The following is a 17,423-nucleotide window of genomic DNA, read 5'->3' as shown; positions in this document are numbered from 1 at the left end:
TCCAGCCGTTCAAAGTATTTTCGAAAACTTAGTCGCGGAAGTAGCACATCGTATTTAACGTTTCTGAACTATATTTATCATGCTACGGTTTACTAACTTCACCGTGTTTCGATTTATTATAGCATATCTTTACATTAGGTACGTTTACTTGTGCCAAACAGATAGTTAGAACCAGGAAAATGATCAGACAATAGTAATTTTATATATAATATTAACCTTATATTAATATTAATTTTTATATTAATTTTATAATTAATATTAATATCTATATTGAATAATATTCGAAGAATATCGCGATACGCTAATGTTAGGATAACCAGCGATCGTTGGAAATTGTTTTGAATATTGTCGAGTGGCGATGAAAACACAGAGAGGGAACAAAGGAAAGAAGCGGAGAGAAAAGCGAAGACTCGGGACAAAGGTGAAAAAGGGGAAGCACGGTCTACGTGTGGGGGCTTATTGGCGATGCATAGTCGCGAACTATGCAACGTGAAAATGTTGCAGAAGCAAGCGGTGCTGCGAACATAATTCAGCTCGTTATACGCAACGCAAGGTCCGGTCGAGCGTTATGGCTTGGTGGTGGAGCTTATGGGGCCTTATGGGCCATACGCCCCGCGCACGAGGTCAGGGGGTCCTCTGTTCCAATTTTGTGCCCAATAAGACTAATTCCTTCAAAGGTGCCGGCGCGTCTGGGATACGGCCACCTTGCTAGCGAGAACTTATCGGCTAATTTTATGTAAATTATGTGACGCCACGGATTATAGCTTACGACCGTTTCTCCTCTAAAAACGCCTTTTTGGGAACGGAATCGAGCTGGCATATGCGCGCAAGAGCTTCGTTCTTGAGAATCGTCGACGACTTCTTCGTAAATACTGTGTATGCGCGTGTGTGTGATCTTGAAGGAAACGTCAATCGACGAATTCCTGTAAATTTGCGAATTTCTGTAAATTGTCGAATGATATAAAACATAAAGCAGAAAACGAGAATTAACTTTGTACTGAACAAAACGCATCTGGGATGTTGCATTTTATACGAGTCATAAGTAACAAAATTTGTCGAGTAAAATAACTGTGCAGAGTGGACGAAGAATTTCAAAAGTTAATTAATTCTAATACGTTTCTACGACATCTACTTGTTATTAGCATAACGACTATTTCGACTTTCGAAATTCCACGTTATTCTCAAACAAATAACGAGAAAAGTCTTTCACGACAAGCACGTTGAAAAAATCGAGCAAATAAAAAGGTTCGAGTCTATACTCAAAATCTTATCCCGATCGTTGTCCCGTTCGTTCCAAGGAGCTTCAAAACAGCTGCCTATGAATCTTCCTATTCTCGACGACGCGTACCAGTGAATACCTGTTCGTGGTTACGCGTTTTTCGAAAGACAAGATACCAATAATTTACGAGAGCGCGCGGACAATGCGCGAAGCACAGCAAACAGGGGATTTTGCATAATTTCTGGCTGCGTCCTCGCGTTCGAGAAACATTGAGAAACAGCTCTTTTTTCAAACGACGGCTAAATACCGGGTGGTCGACTTCTGACGGTGTCCCAGTTCCAAAGTTATGCAAAGGACTCATTCATCCGGTCAATAAGGCAATCAGGAAGATATTTCGGCCATTTGGAAGTCTAACGAGGAACGACCACGCTTTTAAGAGACCTACGGTCGAAGACTGAAGATGGAACGCGGTACGATGTTTCCATCGCTATTCACACTGATGACTCCCTCGTTCGGTTTTCAATTAGGGAAGGAGTTCACGCTTTCTCTGGATCATTTGTCTAGGATGATACTAGAAAGATATTATTTCTCTTTTTTTTTTTTTTGGTAAGAAATTGAATCCAATATATTTCTTAAATAAGAAAAACGTCATAGTTCACTGTCAACGCTAAGCTCACAGACTATGTGAAATATGTGAAATACGTAATTATCAATCGTATTATCCTGGAATGTAAGAAATATAACCAGGCAAGAAGGAAATGAAACATCAAAGACAATGCCAGCTTTCTGTAAGATTATTAGAATTTTCTGGACGCAAACGCTTACCTGTAATGTTTTTTAATTCGGTCAATAGTCGCTAATGATCTTGGACGATAACGCGACTCTAAACTTATGAAAAGAAATATATGACATTTTGCGTAAAAATGTTTCGGTCTAAGCGTACGTACCCGATAGATTTTTAAAGTTGTTTTTCTCAAAAACGAAGCAGCACACGTACGTGGATATATATTGAGCATTATTAACTTATTTTCTCGTGAAGAATATTACTAATCTTTGACGAATGTAGTAATATGTAATAGAATGATATTACAATATGTCAAAGGAGTTGTGTAGAACTGCAGAAAAATCTGCGTCTTTAATACCTTCGTATCGTATCACTAATTTATTGCACGATTCATAGGAAGAAAGCTTGTCTCGGAAGAAACTGAAGAAAAGAACGAGTTAATATTCACCTGAAAATAATTTGCAATTTAAGCGATAAGTATGTGACAGCTATTAAGCAAATAACCACGGAATTATTCACTCGCGCGAGGCAAAGTAAAAGGATTTCAAATTACTTGCAAAGATTTACTAACGACGAATGTAAACGTCGGTATGGCGATATGTTTGAGCTGCGGTGAAGCTTTGCATACACTTTGACCACCGTAGTACGCTTCTTATTTTTTCTTCTTACTCAATCTGCGGTTGTTCTTTCTCCCTCAGCGAATGAACTTTGGTACAGTTACGTTGTGGTTGAAAATTACACGGGACTATAATAGAAACGAATCTAATAAAACATGTTGATATTCTTAAAAATTACTACAAATTTCTCTATTCCTTTTTCGTTGATCATCGCTGTATAGATTTATTTTTACCGATCAAATATTAGTTTCAAACTCGATCGAAAATGTAACGAAACCGCCTATTAGTTTTCTCTGTTATCGAGACGTAGGCATTTCTTCTATACATACGCGCAATTCTCCATCAAAGAGAAAGTAGAATTCTCCAGTTTTTCAAGGAAGACAGACAAACTCTTACTATGGTCTGCAACTCGGAAATGAACACGTCATCGGAGGATTGAAAAGGATGTGGAGATACCTACCTTAGGTACCATCTTGCAAATAAACGCCATGAAAGAATTCAGAAGTATAAAAACGGTGATCGATAGCGAGCGAGAAAAGGGAGAAGCAGCGGCATCGTCTGAAGAATCTGTGAGGTGGAAATCGAGGCGGCCGAAGGCAATCGAAAGGGTGTCGTATGCACCGAAACGAAGTAATCCACTAAACGATCGTTGTCGGAGAGGAGGGTGCGTCGAATGGCCGGAGGAAGTCTAATGAAAGGCACGCGCACTCTGACGGTCCGGCGTGAGAATAAAATAATTAGCTGAGCTGCCCTCCGCGCCGTGAACCCTTCCTCATCCTCTTTCTCTCTCGAAACGGCTGGCTGAGAACGCGAAACGAGAGTTGTCGAGGAAGATGGAGCACGATGGAAGCGGCAAGGTGGAAGGGGACGACCGCTCGGGCCAGGTGGGTCGTAAAGCCTTAGAATGATGCTCTAATAAATCCCACTGAAAAATTGCGAGGCCTCAGGCTCGTCGAGAACTTTCTTCTACCATCTTCCTTCGTTTCCTCTCTGCGCCTTCTGCATCCTCCTCTGCCAACATCGTCCTTGTCTTTGTCATAGTTCACTCTCCTCTTGCTCTCGAGCCACGTTGGAGATCCGCTGTTCCCTTGGCTGAGGGCTGAAGCAGACCAGACGAGAGCCTGGCCTCTTTAGCCGTTCTGTTCCGTTCCGTGTTCGTTCGTGACTTTAATGTCTCGAGAAGAAACGCGTTAGAGATGAGTTGTGCGAACTGAGACACGAATGGAGGTCGTCTAGCCTTCGACGCGTTAGCTGGAAACGGGCAACCAGCCTGTCTGGTCCTGGCGAACTCGTGCTCGGTGACTTTGATGCCTCTTAGGGTGGCGTTCTTGGCACGTCTCCGGACGGTGCGTTTATCGGTTCCGAGTTAACATATTTCTCGTCGACCACGTGGAAATACGTCCTTTTATGCTATCGTTTAACCTGGTCTCATAAAAATACTCTCTTTTTCCATTTATATTCGATATTTTGTCCAGCATAGGAATCTCTTTAGCGAATAACTTTAAATCCAAATGCGAGGATTTTATGAGCGTGTTTCTGTATAACATGTGGTTAATATTCTCCTAACACGGAGAAGGAAAGTCTCGTATAATATTTCGATTTAAGACGAAACCTTGCATCGCGTATTCTACTTTTCGCTCGCATCTTACGTTTTTCTAGTCTGTCCAGAAAAATTTGCACCGCTCCATATAACTTCGCAATTTATTTACGAATCATCACAAGCCCTTTTCCCCAACCACGTAAGTGTTCCCAACACCTACACAGCTATACTTAAATCAATGAATCGAATCTCGAACCTACCGTAAGTTTCGCTGAAAGCAATTCGATCAAACGCCAACGCCATCCGCATTACTCACACCGGATTAAATAAATCCCATCGAGTTGACTTTCCCGAAGAGGGAAGAAAAAGGAAACGTTCACCGCGCAGTCTCGTGCCTGCCATATTTTTCCCCGGCGGAAGCGGGGAGGTTCCAGGCAGAGATCCTTTATGTACACGAGCCAAGTCGCGCGTTCTTTGATTGCGGACCGTGGAAAAAGCTAAAAAGGATCCTTCGATGCCGAGGCGAGTCTGCTGTTTCGTCACAGTCCGCTTGCTCCGTGAACGCGGATTGGATTCGGCCCGGTGTAACTTGCCCGCGACTTCCTCCCATTTACACATTATTTGCCGTATCCTCCTGTCCCGCTCTGTCCTCCTATCCTCGTAGCACCTTCGTGCTACCTCCGTGTCGCCAGAGACCACGACTGCATCGTGATTTCTTCAGGTTGACCTTACCAGCTGCTCAAGATGCCCGTTACGAATCCATAGAACCGAGAAAATCGAAGAACGCTCCCGAACCTATCCACCCTCCACTGCCTTCTGGGAGTTCTCCACTCGTTCGAGACGCGAAAGGATGATCGAGGACGGTTTTATCGAACGACACACCACAACACCAAAGTCTCGGCGATGACATAGAAGTCTTGCGAGGATCGTCCACGAGGACTCCGGGGAGTTCGATGCTTTTCTGTACGTGCATCGAGTGGGATCGCGTTTTGGGAGATCCCTTTGGCGGCTGCAATTGATCGCTTTGTGCGTTGCTAGCGATTATGCGATCAACCCGATGTTTTCGAGTACTTCATCGTTGTTTAGGATCAAATATATAAATTTCCATGTCTCGTACGTTTTGTCTTACGACTTTAATCTTAAAATTCCGTCGAAGAAGGATCTTTCCCCTTTTTCATGTTATTCGGATGTTTGAAACACCTGTATATAATCCACCTGCGGTAGAAATAGCTTAGTTTAAGAGGGCTTCCTTGTTTTTTCTACAAACATGCTGAACACGTGGAAAGCATAAATCCATCCTAAAATAACAGCCGAAGAATCAGAGTGTTTTTACCAATAGATATAGATCGTTTCAGTCTACCTGGTAAATGTCAGAAACGTACCAAACAGTAGTATATTCAATTTTATGTGTTCCTCGCTTTAATTATTTGGCCATTGCGTCGAGTGGTGTATCTTTAATTTTCTTTCGTTCCTCTCGCGTCCTCAGAGGCTACCGATTCTTCGTTTATTCCAATAATAAAATAACAGAAGCATGTTTATGCCGATGGAAACCTACATACCGAAGACTAATCTGTTCGAGTAAGTTCGTGATGTACAGTTTAATTTCCACGCGAAGGAACAAATACCAGAGGAAAGTACTGCAACAACTAGCTCTTCGCTTAACTCTGCACACACATTCGCAATGATGGACCTATCTGCAATCTCGAGACAATTTTCTCTAGCATTTATAATTTCACCCATCCTGTGTCGCTTCTTCGTTCGAGAATCCTATTCAAGCAAACTATCATTAACCTATCCATAACGTTTCACGCTGCAAGCCTAACGAAAAATCCTAAAATCGCTTGCTGCCGGTTCAGAGTGCAGCCGTGGAGAAATATTTTGTTGGACTCGGGAAGGGGTATCCGTTTACACGGAAAATCAAGGTGACATCCGAGCGGAGGCGAGAAGACAAGCGAAAAAAGACGTTTGCGGAACAGCGGTAGATTGTACGAGCGACCCGTGGCTACGGCTTAACCACGAAGAAGAGATCACCGTGGTGGCTTGGTCGCTGAGCAGAGGACCCCCCAGTAAGATAATGCGTTCTCTCGCCTCGAGACTTAGCCTCGCCTTAGCCGTTGGATAAGCCGCGAAGCTGACACTAACCCCGTTAACCGTTAGGTCCGTGGCTGCTGACTTTTTAAACCGTTGTTTATTTGCTATCTAAAGCCGTTCTAGAAATCCTCGGTCTCGGCTCTTCGACGCACCGAGGCTGATGATTAACCTCGCGAAAAACCACGGTACTTGGTTCGCTGATTTCACTCGGTTTAATCACAGTTGTAAAAGTTGTAACGCTACAATCGCCTTTAGAAAATGCTATATTGTTCGCGCGATAAGCACAACCGTATCGGTTCAAGTGGAGAAAATAAAGCACTTGGGTGAACAGATGTGACGTAGAAAACTATGTTCGGAAACGTAGATGAGTCGAAGATACGATTATATCGGAAATGGTCGGCTTTCTTCAAATCAAAATTTCATTTCCACGTGCATAAGACACTTAAAACACTTTCCCCGCCACTCCTATAGCCTCATGGAAAGTATCATCTCCGGAAGCTATACTTACTGTCCCATGGAAACACGTAACCGCTACGTAATTACGCGACAATAGATAAATCCTTGCACCGTGAGGAAGCCAATAAACATCATCGGTTGGTGACAAACGGCTCGTTTATCCGGTGGAAAAAGAAACCCGTAAAAACAGGCGAATCAAACCGATTGATTTGCCTGACTAAGTTAACGAAGAACGTCGAATTCCCGTGTCCACGTCTATATCAACGTGGTAACCAAACGAGACTAATCTCGGCGGACCGTCTTAACTAGCTTAACTAAAGCAACAAACGGCCGATGTAACCGTGTCCGCGTTTATCCACAGACCCTTCCACGCATTTTTTCCTCGCGTATTCAGCCATGCAGCCTCTTTTTCTGCCACGCGTATACGTTCGTCTATCTCTTAGCTAGTTCGCGGTACGCCAATCGACCGGCTCCAGCTTTCAGCGAGTTTTGAACGTTTGGGGGTTGAAAAGCGTGGCCGTGACTCGGTCGAATCGCTTGTTCAACCCTCGTACTACCCGTACTGCACGGTTAAATCATATTTTCTACCAGCCGTGTAGATCAAGGTTGAAGCAGGGTGACGAAGAAGATGAACCGACCGGCGTCGAAGGACTTTCACGGTTAAGTTACAGATCGTTATGTTTTCACGGGTTTCTTGCTGCTTTCGCATTGAAACTCGATTCCGAAAGGTTCTGCTGATTTTCTTGGGTAGTTACTGTGAATTTTCTTTTTCCGCACCGTAGAACGAAAGAGAGCAGGCAGAACGAAGCTTCTGTCTGTGTGCATTGGACAGAAGAGAGCGTGATATAACGAGAAGTCTTAGAAAATTAATACATTCTATAAGGAATGGATTCTTATTCGTATTTTAATTATATTGAACGAGCATCATAGACTCACTATATTATGAGAAGATAGTCGAGGGAGTGGCCTGCTTGAAAAGGAAAAATAACGATGGCATTTCCACGTCCATGTCCATAAGGGTAGACATATATACCTAATAGTTGGGAGTTGAATGATAGACAGCAGATATGGTACAAGAAAATAAGATTGTTCGCGTGTGAGTGGATGTATGTATGTGTAGATGACTAAGCGAGAGTACAAGGCGATAGGAAAATAATTGTAAATCGAATTCCCTTTGCAACTGACAGGCTAAAAATAAACTATGCTACTGGTTCGTAAGAAAATGCTAAATTTTATGTAAGAAGGGAGCAGTTAATTTACATTTATAAAACGAAAGATAGAATTTTAAAGGTGAAGGCAAAGTGACGTATAAGTACATAAAGGAAAAAAAAATGATCGAAGCAATAACGTCAAGATCGCAGATAATATTACACAAAGAAGAATGAAGCTTTAGAACGAAGGAGGAATATATTACGTTATAAAGAACCGCATAGTTAAGAAAAAGGACGAACAAATTTACGGAGGAAATTTTTCTTCGAAGATATTATTCAGAAAGAAAAAATGTTGAAAAGGAGGACGAAAAGGAAATATTGCCGCATAAAGAAAGGCAAAGAATACGTTACAGAAGTGTCATTCATGTGTCTATTACATTGATCTGTCAAACTAATGCATACGCAAATTTCGCTAGGTTACAACTCGTAGTTTCTTGAATGCGACCGGTCGAACAGCGTCCTTGACTTGTCACATCTTTTTGGTTTTTAGTATATGTATTACCTATTCATTATTAACACGTTCCATAGCCAAAGAAAAGTAAACGCATTGGCAGAATTTCAAATTCCAGTGGGAAAGTACAATAGAATATCTAACGAGAGAACATACAGTACAGAGATGAAGGCAAAGCTTACTGCTTTTTAAGTAGTTGAAATTGCTCCTCGATCTAGTGCTTTTAATCTTTCGAAAATAGCAACAGATATTAAACGAAACAATCATCATTGGCGACATTAAAAATTCAAATATGATTGTACAATTTCTGCTACTTCAATTTTCAATTTATTCCTTATAAACTTCATTTTAAGAATTGTAATGTATTGCTTACAACTTTTCCAATGAAAATTTGAGAGTCGTATCGTAACGAACGAACGACTAATTTAACAGTAAAAAATAAATACAAGAAAATTTTTAAACGAGTTAACGAAACGTAATAAAGGAACTGACGCAGTAAAAGAATTAATACAAACAGACATAATCGCACGAAGGTATCTATTATAATTTCTGAACAGCATTTTTTCTGCCTCTTAATAGACACATCATTGTTTTTTAAATATCTCCTAACTTATCCTCTAATCTGATTCTCTCAAACCTGTCCAACCACTTTCAAAACGAGGACTCAAAACCAATACGTATTACCTTTGTACGATAGCAACCTCTGTCACGTCAGCACATACAATTTTGACAGGAATCACAGATAATCTCTGTGAATTTCTAGCGAAAAAAGCATAGAGATAGACGCGATAGAGAGATATCCTTCCTCAAAAGGGTTGTAATCCTGAAGGCGCTGGTCCAGCGTGCTTAAGCTTGCCCCGCCCATTCGATGTTTTCACATGTTTCTTCAGGTTTTCTTCCTCGGGTTTCTTTCGTCAGGACGGGGATCTTTCGATTCTTTCGACCTTTCCGCGTCGAAATCTTCACGGCCAGAGGCAAATCCACGAACGCGACAATATTTTCCAAAGGATTTCACATGTTCAATGCGATCGCGCGGAAATCTGACTTAAGTGGATTTGCGCATCCACTGGAAAAAGTTTGCAAAACTTGGCAGGCTGACTTTTAAAAACTCGAAAATGAAGTTGTTTTGAGTACAGCTTTGTGAAAGTTTGGTTATAATGTTTCCAAACTGTTCCCTATTATCCAGCGTTTCCACTTTCTGAAGCAGCGAATTTGAAGTAGAATCTTTTTACAATTTTACAATGTTAAATCACACAAGACGATTAAATGGATAATTACACGTAATACGAAACTCGTTATCGCTATGCAAAACGATTCATTAACGCTGATAACCTGTAATTTGCGATTTGAAAATTTCGTTCGATCGCGCAAGAAGATCAGCGCTTCGCTTTATTATCAATTTGTTATATGTACGTGCAATTGCACGAGCACGAAATCGAGGAAAAAGGAGGACGAAACGGTGGCGTGGATTTCGCAATTTTGTCAAATACACGCGAAGGACAAAGCGACGTATCATAGACGATTGAAAAGCATAGCGTTTTACAAAAATAAAAGCGGTCGTAAAGTTAACAATTTAACGCCAAATTTTAAGGAAATCGTTAATCCCCGGTTAGATCGGTCGGTTTATTTGACTGTGATTTCAGGGCTTAATAAAGAGACTAATAATTCCGTTCGGCAGTCCATTTTGCGAATTCATCGGGCGTATGTAATAAAGTCGGTAAGTGTTAACGGATATTGCTCGATAATGGGAATCGTAGCATCAAAAGAATTCCTTCGGCGAACGTAACCTCACCGTTTAATTAAGTTTCGTGAGCCAGCCAGGATACAGATAAAGCTTTTCATGGCTCACTAAACGCCACTCAGGATATTACGATTTTGTGCGGCACCGCGCCTAAACGTAGCCGCCGCTTGCCGCGAAACCGCGATCCCTTGAAACACCATTTCCTTTTTTCTTCTTCTTTTTCCTTTGTAGTATGCTGCTCGCATAAAAATCGATATTACGTCGATGAAAAGCCATTCGGTGTAAAATCTATCGAATAATTGGCAAATTTCGGACGATTCAAACGAGAATTATGGTATAAATAATTTCTCATATTATTAATATAAATATTAATATCATTGTTCGTGCGATGTTCTTACGACCATCTCTTTTAGTCCTTCCTCTTAAGAAGTAACAGATGGAAGAATTTCATATTAGTGAAAAGTACGGGCGACTACGAGTGGTAGAATAGTTTTAAAATTATTTTTATTTGGTAACTGCGTTGTGCAACTAACGCGACGAGGATGACAAAAATAGATATTTAATTAAACAGAAATAAGCGTAATCAAATGCTAAGATCGTTCATAGAGGCTGGAATTAATCGTCGACGTAATGAATTTTAAAATTGCTTTTCTAGAAGACCATTTATCTATAGATTATCATATTTTTCGTTCGTAGTTTTCGATTATTAACGTAATGGTATTGAATGTATGTTAAATTGAATTGTCGAACGTGTCGTCGAAGAATCGCGAAAGAAGGGACTAGCTTCGTTCCGACAAGCGAGCAAAATGGCCGACGCGTTGTGCGGAAAGACGAGGGGACCGGAAAGTGTTTTGGGCAGAACTAAAAGTTCATAACGCGCGATGACATGCTTACTTATGGCGGCGTTGCCTTTGTGCTTTTCGTCGGTACTACCGCCGGCGGAGAATTTGATTAGGCCAATTATGTGGCGCTGATCGAATCTTCACGTGAAATTAGATTAGCCACGATGGTTATTACGACGGTGGGCAAGCTTTTTATCAAGCTCTTCTACGCATATTGTCAGCAAATGATACAGTATTTATTTCTTTTATCTTCGTTAGCGAAGTAGAAATAGAAATTGGCCGTCAGCTGTCATTATTGAACATCATGAGCGACCAGAATACTCGTGTCATTTCCTTATGCACGATAAATGCAAATCGTAGGGAAGATTTCTCCTTGCTTTACGATCTTTTTAGTTGCTGTACTATACTCAAGTAAGTATTAACTTCCACCGCAAAGTCAATATCTCATTATCGTTTTGTAAATACTCTATGTTCTAATACTTTCTTTACTTCGAATTGCTTCCTCGTTCCTCGTGCTTTCTCTCGCTGAAACTCAACCAAACACGCGATCTTTTTGCCACTTAACGCGTCCCTCGTGTGGCAAAACGTGGATGAAATGAAATGATAAACGGTCAATTGTGCTCCTTGTCGCTAGTTCTGATTCGGAGATTCTTGCGAACGATCTCACCGTTCTTTGTCTCGCGACGAAAAGGACGAAGAGAAGGTACAATACCTCTTCTTCTCTTCTTTGTATTCGCAAATTTTGCTATTCGAAGCTTAGACGCTTACTTTACCACTTTTCCTCAAGAGCAATTCCAAATCGAGGCGAACACGACTGCAGCAAGTTCTATCGCTGGCGATGGCAAACATTGTCAAGCTTCGTCTTATCAACGAACAACAAACTACGGACACGCTGCGGTGCAGCGTTTTCCTCGTGCGTTTCAACGTAGAACGCAGGGACGAGGAAGAAAGGGAAAGAGCACGGGGGAAAACGGATGGAAAGAAAAGGGATTTTTCGGGTGGTGTTGCAGCCTGTAACCAGGGTCCTGATGAATGAACCGAAGCTTCATGCCGGCCCGCACGGCAGCTGGCTACGCCGCGCTGATTAGACGCGCATCACGCCGCGTTTGTGCATCTTTTGCCAGTGGATACGCGCATGTAGGTACCGGCTGCCCTAACCAGGACCCCCGTAGATCAACGTGGTTGTTCTAGCCGCCACTTCATGCCGATCATCAATGATCAGCGCTCGATTTTCCTGAATCAATTCTTCTTTCGCTGTTCACCGTCGGCTCTATTGTCCGGCTCTTTCGTGTTTTCCTCTTTTTCGCTCTGCTTACCGACGATTTTTCAGCATCGGATAGCCTTGCCGAGTCTATTTTTGTTGTTTGGAAGTGCTGCTGTGGGATCTTTGAGGCTTTCAGTTTCGCAGGCTTTCTGCGTCGCTCCTAGGTACAGCAGTTCTGAGTTTTTTCCAGTTTGTTCGAATTATTAATCAGAGATACTGCTGGGAATGTTCTAATTAATGTTCGAAAATAGACCCAACCAAAGACGAAGCTGTGTTTGAGAAAAATATCAGACATATAAAAGACATTCGTCAAAAGGAGTTGTTTTGGACTGTAAAGTGACAAAGCCTCTGCAAGGATACTTCAACGATGCGAATGAACGATTCAATGACGCGATGGGTGAGTTAGCAGGTTGGTGAAAGGCAATTGTAAGTGAAAGAAGAAATAATTACGACATAATCCTGAAGAACAATTTTCAGAAAATCTTCGTACAATTAATATTACAATTTACTGAATTCCAGTGTTCCTCTCAGTGACTTTACGTCTGTAGCTTTACTACTCTTTTCTTTCGTTAAAAATTGTTCGTTCTTTTCGGTAAAGAATTCCTCAAGTATATAATTTCAAGACTTCTACTATATTCATAATTGCCTGAATCATACCTGAACCATAACCATACTCGATATGCATAATCAGAATCTAATCGTAACAATACAATTTCCTCGCAACGAAGAATACGAGCAAACTGTTCCAACCACCCAAAATGTAAGTACAACGCACACGACCCTAATTCTCGCATCCCTTTCGAAAGAAACTCCTGGTCCATGCGAGTCACGAATGATCCTAGGCATCCGATGATCGAACGGTCGACGCGACATCGTTAAGCGTCGTTAAATTCGCAACACCACACGTTCCCATAGCCTCTCCCCCCATGATTCCCCATAATGCAATGCTCGAAAGATTCACTCTCATTCGCGTTGTCCCGGCCACGTTGTAACGGGCAAGCGCGTACCATTGCGAACTATGCATCCCCCACGCGAGATTTGCACGGCTTTCATTGGCTCAGTTAAGTTTGATTAATCTATTCGAGCGTGCCATTGTTCGAAGTATCGCGGCCCACCCTATTGGTCGGCCTGGAGGATCCAGTATGGGTTGCATGGGGAGCCGCATTGCCATTAAGGGGAGCAGCCATGGTGTCCGCGTGAACTGGTTTTGTGTGTTTTTCGCTCTGCCCGTTTTATGCCCGCTTCCACGTCTGCTTAAGCCGACGATGATTTGTGCCCTGCCCCTTTTCCCTCTTCCAAGGGGACACCGCTTCGCGACGCTCGTGCACGATCCTCGTGATACCGCCATCGACATCGAATTAAAGGTACACTGGCTCGTCGAAGTATTTATACGTTTATGTACCAGCTTACGTAGCAGTTGAGATTTTTCCTTTTCTTTTCATTTTTGGAGGAATTTTCCTGCTACGGACGATTCGGCGATTACTGTCGTAAGGCAGATCTTGTTTTTCACGCATGGCGTGGTTCTTTAACGATAACAAGATATGGTTAGAAACAGGGATATTAGAGGCAGATGTCAAAAGTTGGGATAAATTTGTGGAAAGTTAATGGTATCGTCGATACGAATTTTCTCAGGTTATTGTCCGACTAATTTTCCGCTCTACTACTACTTTTCTTTTTGTCCGACTGAAACGATATTCTTATACGGTTAATGCATTTTCGTGCCATATTATTCTTCGAGGTACTTAGGTATCTACCATTATCTACTATTTTAAAAATTAGTGAAACGTTATTTCAAGTCAACAACGTCGTAAATATGTCTCGTGTGTAGTAGCGCTAAGAATGGGCTAGGCGTGGCGATTTATCCGTATACTTGACGTTCTGCTTATGAGTCGAAATTCTGATAGTATCAACGTTTATAAATAGATCGATCGAAGAATGAAATTATAGGAAATCCCAACTTTCCTAAAATAAAAGATTTTATCCCGTGTCGTTAACTTAGTTCCAGTTCTGCTACGAATCAACTTAAATTTCCTATGAAGTTCTCGGTGAAGAAAAATTTGTTAAATATTGCAAGTAATTTATTCTCGATACGACATTCCGTATGCGCATATTTTAATATTATTTACTTGTAAATAGGTGAACTTGCCGTTTATTATACGATAATCAGATTCGATTGGTTTTTAAAACAGCTGAATTATGCAAATGCAGATACGTTTTACTGAAATATAGCAAATATAATTATCTGTAATATGCCTATATTATGTATGTATATTACTCTTTTAATCCACATTATGTGTTTTTTATTCCGCTTTCTTGTACGTGACTCACTTATATCGTATGGTACTGTAACATCGAGTAGTATACCTGAATTTTAAAATCGTACAATAATTGTATTACGTAAATAACATTTTGGAACAAGAATCTTTCCGTATAACATTGTTAATTACACACATAATAATTTATAATCAATGTCCTACTTAAGCATCGATTACAATCCGATCAGCTAATGGCGAGCTTAATTACATGCAATTTCGTAGAGTTTCATTTTATGCATTTAACTTCTTTTCTGTCTACCAAAACGCTGAAGCAAAAATTATTATAAATTCTCTAGAGTAATTAAAATGAATGAATTGCCTTACGAAACTATCGATTTTCAATTCTTCGATTGATTTCAACCGCAGCCATCTCTAAGACGCTATTAAATAAAAATAAGAATTTGCGAAAATTGATAAATTGAATTTATACAATTTTCGTAATATCGTAGAAAGTATTGCGACAAAATGGAAATCATAGAAGGAACGCAATCGCGTACACGGAGGAATGACGATAACGCCGCCCCTAGTTTCCCTTCGTGAGGGTGCGGCTTAAACTTGGGAGGTCGTCACACCTATCAGCTTTGCCGTTACCGATACATCTGTCCTGGTTACTACGACGAAAAACTCGCTGGGGAGAAATAAGTAACGCTTCTTACGAAAATTGCGACCTTTCCGAGAACTCGTGCCGGAAAACTGCTATTGTGAAAAAAGATCAAAGAGGAAATGCAACTTTTCGTTTATTTTCTTCATAATTCTTTTTATCTGTTTAGGTGAAAAGAGGAAAAATAAGTCAACTCGTACGATTATATATCGTATCATGAATATTTCGTATTTAAAACTTGCTACCTAGATACCAAATTATACCGTGTCCAACTATTTCACGAGAATTCATTAATCGAAAGATCAACGTGTCGTTATTAAACGTAGAAAAATGGTTTTATTAAAAAATATGAAGATTTGTCAACATTCTAAAACCCGTACACGCTCACGAATTCGAATTTCAGCTTTCTCAGACCCCACATATCGCTTTTCATCCGGGTCGTGATTCGCCATTGAATGGTCCCCGCCCCATACTCCATCCCCTTTGGGTGTGCCATGGGGTTGCTTAGCCGGCGGTCTCTTTGAATCCCTGCGTTCTCACCCCCATTGGCAATCCTGTTCGACATTCTGTTGGCCAATCTGTTGCTCCAAGATTCTTTGGTATCCTGGTGGCTATAATAAGGTAGGTCAGGGGCGGAGGGGGAATTCTCGTCGGCAAAGGCTCGTTCTAAATCAACCGTGAGAATTCAAAAATGGAAATTTCTGTCCATTTATTTGTATATTCGCTTAAGAGTTGTATTTCTAACGCCTTACTTATAGACGATATAGTACACATTGTTCCAGCAATTCTGTCCAACTTTAAAAATCTCCGTTTGTTCGAAGTAGTAACCAGGCCTTATAGAAACTACAATTTCATACTTTGAACCTGCTAATGACATTAATATAGTCATTTAAAACGATGTACGCTTCTCGCCCAAACATTTTAGGCCTGTTCTCGCACAAGTACTTTAAAGCTGACAGAAAATTGGAAGCCGCGAAACATCCTGTTCTCAGTCCTCATCCTATTGCTCGGCTTCGTTTGGCATCGCGTAGGCGCGGCCATTAAATTACATTAAAACGGTCTGCTCCCGATTCGTGCCGATTCGGTCGGCCAGCCCAGCTCTGATCAACTCTCCGTACCAGAGACACTGGCTTTCGGCAATGGGAGATTTCTCTGTGCAGAAGGCGAACCGACGATCGGACGTTCGGCGACAACGAGCAATCAGCCTGCCGTATATCTGTTGCTGCTGTCGCCACGCATTTGTGGCCCATTGTGCCATCGAAGTAGGTGGTCGGCCTTCCCGCTTTTTCCCTTCTTCGTACAAAAGGTATCGTACCAGAACTATTCCCTCGGTCCTTGTGACTTTCGACCTGGAACGATACGCCTGTGCACATACTAATTTTTATCGATGCTTGCCTTCCTTGCCATGACTTTCCTCGCGTCTCCTTTTTCCTTCCATTGTTTTACCATTGTTTCACGTTTCTGACGTGGGTCGTATCGCGCCGTTTTCCAAGTAATATCCTCACGCTGAAACGTTTGGCGAGTGAATTTTTGCCGACATTGTTCCCTATCGCGTGTTTCTAGTCAATTTTGCTTTTTGACAATTAGGAATACACGATATACCAATGTACCTGATATCGTATGATATCGTAATCGCTCCTATTTAAATGAGTTAGTATATCTAGGTAAACGTTAGCTCTAGTATTGATTTATATCTACCGTTATATTGTTGGAGCTTTCTTAGAAAAATAGACTTCCAGATCCGCGCGTTTCTTTGCTAAATCGTTTTTAATTTACAATCGCATATCTGCACGAGTGAAGTCAGCACAGCCGTCGTTGATCCAAGATAGAGAATAGTCATGCAGTTTGTGATGGTTATTTCTCTGATTGTCTTATGACATGTAACGTAAACATTTGCGAATGTCAGACACATTGTATCTCTTCGATAACATGAAACTTACCATTTTACAAATATAATATATTTCTCACGCAATTAACATCTCACTGTCGATGAAACGAAGAAGGTGAATAAAGAGGATCAACAATTGCATAATCCTTTTAAATGTTCTTTTATTCCGCAACAATGAATTATACATCGGTAATTATATGTAATGAATTACAAGAATATTATGTGCATCGAATAAAATCGTCTTTGTACACAACAACCGCAATTAACTGGCCAATTAAATCATCCAATCGACGAAGCCGTGGTATCGCTTTCGTGACAGATAATTTCACCTACTGCCTTTTGTTACTTTTAATATTCCATTCTTATTAAATACGTGGCTATATAACGTGTATGTACAAATTTG

The 17,423-nt window shown here is 41.2% G+C and overlaps 1 protein-coding gene and 1 long non-coding RNA gene across 3 annotated transcripts in view; one reads left to right on the top strand and one right to left on the bottom strand.

Moving 5' to 3' along the window:
* Positions 1 to 9,638, bottom strand: part of LOC138187149 (protein gooseberry-neuro) — a 46,822-nt gene extending 37,184 nt beyond the window's left edge. For both annotated transcript variants that reach the window (XM_069127634.1, XM_069127635.1), the window contains exon 1: positions 9,054 to 9,638. The gene's annotated coding sequence lies outside the window, so the exon portion shown is untranslated. The remainder of the gene's footprint in view (positions 1 to 9,053) is intronic.
* LOC138187152 (uncharacterized) overlaps positions 1 to 17,423 on the top strand; it is an 87,203-nt gene that overhangs the window by 33,747 nt on the left and 36,033 nt on the right. The window lies entirely within an intron of this gene.

This window comes from Bombus flavifrons, chromosome 14 (assembly GCF_040668555.2).
Source record: "Bombus flavifrons isolate JBK064 chromosome 14, iyBomFlav1_principal, whole genome shotgun sequence".
Taxonomy (NCBI): domain Eukaryota; kingdom Metazoa; phylum Arthropoda; class Insecta; order Hymenoptera; family Apidae; genus Bombus; species Bombus flavifrons.
The sequence above is the reverse complement of the archived record's forward strand: the minus strand, read 5'-3'. Positions and strand labels throughout refer to the sequence as shown.